At 29.2% G+C, this 4464-nt stretch overlaps 1 long non-coding RNA gene across 3 annotated transcripts; it reads right to left on the minus strand.

Moving 5' to 3' along the window:
* Window positions 1-408: 408 nt before the first annotated feature.
* On the minus strand, window positions 409-3523 carry LOC107944575 (uncharacterized). 3 transcript variants are annotated; one of them, XR_005923310.1, is made up of 6 exons: window positions 3212-3523; window positions 2983-3008; window positions 2059-2181; window positions 1818-1905; window positions 1359-1494; window positions 409-647 (listed from the first exon to the last, which is right to left on the minus strand). It is a non-coding gene; the product is annotated as an uncharacterized lncRNA (long non-coding RNA). The 3 variants fall into 3 exon arrangements; XR_005923309.1 differs by having other exon boundaries at window positions 1818-1939; XR_005923311.1 differs by having other exon boundaries at window positions 1359-1510; window positions 1818-1939.
* Between the last annotated feature and the right edge of the window lie 941 nt (window positions 3524-4464).

The raw sequence follows: 4464 nt of genomic DNA on the forward strand, positions 1-4464 counted from the left end.
TTAGCGGCACTTTTACCACAAACGCCGCTAAAGATCATGACCTTTAGCGGCGCTTCTATTAAAAACGCCGCTATAACATTGACTTTTAGCGACGCTTTTTCACAAACGCCACTAAAAGCATAACTTTTTTAAAAAAATTAATTAAATAATTGACTATTTCTATAATAAATATTTTATTATATTTTATTTTTGAAATTTAAACTTTAAACTATATAATTTTAAGGATAAAAAAAATTAATTAAATTAAATTTTCTATTAAAATTTTAACTTTAAAGGTAAATATAAAATTAATGAATTTAAATTTAGAATTAAAATATTATGTTTAAGTTAATGAGCAATCTACCTGACAGCTCATCCAATCTATATTAACTCGGCCAAATATAAAAGAAGCTACAAAACACGTAATAATTAACAATCATGATTAAAGAAGCTAGTACACAAGATAGCTACAAAACCCTGTTTCAATAACACCTAATTCAAGTTCCGACTAAGATAAACGACCATGGAATGCAACATTAAATAACACTCTACTTGAAAAAGTGCTAAGCCTTGGCTTTTCCAGCTTGAAGAGATTCAATTTTTCCAAGTTTTTCCATGAATCTGAAGGCTTCCTGGGACAACACAGCTTCTTGTTCAACACAAGTAACCTACAAAAGACAGAACATGACCATTATGCACTATTATTCTAAGTACCATTTCCTGAAATATTATTAAGAAAATATATAGCATTAGCAGCACAAATTCTGAGATTTATCCGTTCAGTACCATCCTGTAATTGAATAAATTTGTATTAATAAATAAACCAACCCTTCTAAACTCCTTGCTTTTCATGTAATAAACACCAATACATACATGGATGCCCAATTTGTATTTCACGAAAGACAGGGACTCCACCCCTTTCAATGGATTACCTTCAAATTTTTTATAATTTTATAATTTAACTTTAATGTATTTTTTATATTTATATATTCAAAATGTCATTGCCCAGCTCAAACTCAAACATTGTAATTAACAAATCATGAGTTACAACTGTTAGCTACACCACCTATTGAACTTTAGAAAGCGTAAAGAAACCCAAATGAGCTTCTTTGGTGAATTGGTTCTACTGTTCAAGCTAGTTCTCCTCATATAGTAATTAAATCAAATGGAAAAAAAAAGGGGGTTCTTTCTGTCAGTTACAGAAATAGCCTAACACACTAGTATAAACCATATCAACATGTTACAAAAGGTCTTCATTATCTTTATTGGTTCAACACATACCTTCACTTAAAGCATGCCAACTTCAAGTTCCAAAATAAAGCTAAAGAAAATTGAAAGATAAGCATATAATATATAAAGAGATAAGAAAGAAAACTTACAGTTTGTGGTCATCGTCGATTTCTAGCTTCTTTTAATATACATCTAAGATTTCCACTGCTTTCTTTCCATATTTATTGGTGTTCTGATTTTATCTAAGGGCTTTCGATTCAAGATTCCCCAATGCCAGGTTTGCAACTACAGACACGGATGCCTTGTGTGGTTATTAGTGTAATAGCATGAGAAAAAAGTTTATTTAATACACATCTATTACAATAGTTAGACATAAAATAAAGCATATTTAGTACAAATCTAAACTTGAAATTATAAAAATGAGTAAAAACACTTGTAAAAAATAATAACTCTTCAAAATAAACAAAATATTTTCCTTCTCTTTCCCAAAAACAAGTCATGTGAGTGGCTAAAATTTACCAATTATCATTTGATTGTTAACTGATATATGAAAACATGGTTAAAAAATAATACTCTTACCAAATGTAAATGTTCTTTCACTAACTTACCAGATTCCCTTGTTGATAAACAATAGTTTCAGCAGCAAGCATCTCTGTGTAAAGCCACGCATGTTTGGAGATAAGGCGCGCAAGAGTCCTATAATGATTATCAGTCCATTCCATCATGGGAACTACGGTGCAAACCGTACAATAAAAATACATTCTCATTCGTAGGGTGTTTGAAGCAAAAAAAAAATGAAAAAAAGAAAAGGAAACAAGGTGAGGGGAAGCCATAGATGTTATTACGTACCTAAATAGAGGAGGAAGATAGCGACTAGCACCCATCATGTCTTCTGTATGTAATTGAACGTTTTGGGCATAAGAAGTGACCCTTGATTTAGTTGAATGGTTGAAAGGTATATTTCTAGAAAATCTGCGAGGGTTTTTCAGGATAATAGAATGAAAAGGTGTAAACGACAATATCATCAAAGAATAAGCTGAAAACTTCACCATCCTTTTAACTAGACAAAGGCTACTCCTCTACGTACCTATCCATTAAAGGAAGCTAGATCATACATTCAATTTATACCAGCAATAGCTATAAACTTTTGCTACTGCGCACTTAATGACAAAAAATTATGTTAATTAAATTTCCATTTCCTTTTTTGTTAAAATAACTCCAAACTAAGAAAAATAGACGAACTAGCATATATATGCATGTATTGCTTTTAAATGAAACAATAGATGTGTAAGGAAACATATGTAACTTTAGAAGACAGGGGTTCTAAGAGACATTTAATCGAACAGTTGAAGAACGTAAAAAATTATTGAATAACATATATATTTATAACATATATAAATATATCATAAATCCAGGTATTGAAAATGAGAACAGTGGAAAGGGAAAGATATACCATAAATCCAGGTCCTTTAAAAAATTATTGAATAAAATATATATTTATAACATCAAGAAAGAAAATCCTAAAGAATTTGACATTTGAATGATTTGAAACACACTCCAACTTATCTGTTGCTTTTAGACTAGAAGGTTTCCATTTTCCTGGAGAAGGGAAGCTATCACATTTTTTTTGACACATGAAAATATATTGATTTTTTTAAAGAAAAAAAAAAGAAGAGAAGAGATTCTAACATATTGTAAAAAATCTACTGTTGCAAATACAAGTAATTAAAACAAAATCATATTCATAAGATATTAAAGAAATCATAAACATACCAACTCCACGTTTTAAAAATGCCAATCTGCAGAGATAAATATGTTTTTTTATTAGTTCAACAGCATGGAAAAGAAAATAAAGAAAGAGCAAAGCAAAAGAAACAACGATAAACTATGGAGCATAACTTGATTTAAGTAAAACAAATGCATATTATATATTCACAATTTATTATTCACCTCATAATTTACCTCAGAACTTTGTTCATCAATACAGAACAAGAAGAATTACCTCAGACAAATGAGGATAAAGACCATTAATTGTTGGCCATCATTGTCGTTTTCTACATCCCAAAGCCCCTGGATTTTGCTAAAAGTCCAGCGGGACTGTGATTGTTATATGTGTATGAATCGCGATCGATTTTTTTAAAACTTCTGCAGAGAAAGAAAATATAGCTTTTCAAATTTGGGCGTTTAAGAATTGGGGTTGAGGAAGAAAAGATAGCAATGGGCATGGAGTTAAAAATTTTAAAGGACAGTATGTTTGTAAAGTTGGGGGGTTTCAAGGGGGGAAATTAGGGATTTTAGGAGCGAAAGTTGGGGATTTTGGGGGGAGGGGATTTTAAAAAATGGCGTTATTTTTTATAAAATTATTTTTTGTGGCGTTTTTTATAAAAACGCCACTAAATGTTTTTGCTATATAAAATGGTTTTTTTAAAGTACAATTATTTTTTGTGGCGTTTTTATTAAAACGTCGCTATTGCTTACCTTTAGCGGCGTTTTTTTATAAAAACGCCGCTAAATGTTTTGCGGCTATTTTTTAAAGTAAAATTATTTTTTGTGGCGTTTTTTATAAAACACCGCTATTTCTTACCTATTGCGGCATTTTTCGCCGCTAAATGTTTTGCTATATAAAATGGCTATTTTTTAAAGTAAAATTATTTTTTGTGTCTTTTTTTATAAAACGCCGCTATTGCTTACCTTTTGCGGCGTTTTTATAAAAACGCCACTAAATGTTTTGCTATATAAAATGGCCATTTTTTAAAGTAAAATTATTTTTTGTGGCGTTTTTTATAAAAACGCCGCTAAATGTTTTGCTATATAAAATGGCGCTATTTTTTAAAAGTAAAATTATTTTCTGTGGCTCCGCAATAAATTATTTCATTTGGAATAAAACGACACTGTTTTGCTATGCTAAAAATCTTTTATTTTGTCTGTTAAAAATTATTAGTTAAGTGATTATATAAAATATTTATTATTATTTTTTATAAATTGAATTTTTACAAAAAAAATCAAGTACTCTCAAAATAAATATCGTATATTTTAATAAGAAAAAAATGATTAAATGATCGTAATTAATTATTAAGTTACAATTATCCAATGTAAGCAATTAATCTCTCACATATCAAATTTCTATTAAAGATTTAGACGTTAATTATGATTTTATATTGTTAATTTCCGATCTAATCTCCATTTTATTAGAGATATTTCTTCCTAACTAAAATATAATTATTTTGCTAGATGTTCGATGTGGAATGATTTTAG

The sequence above is a fragment of the Gossypium hirsutum genome, chromosome D13 (genome assembly GCF_007990345.1).
Source record: "Gossypium hirsutum isolate 1008001.06 chromosome D13, Gossypium_hirsutum_v2.1, whole genome shotgun sequence".
In the NCBI taxonomy this organism is placed as follows: Eukaryota; Viridiplantae; Streptophyta; class Magnoliopsida; order Malvales; family Malvaceae; genus Gossypium; species Gossypium hirsutum.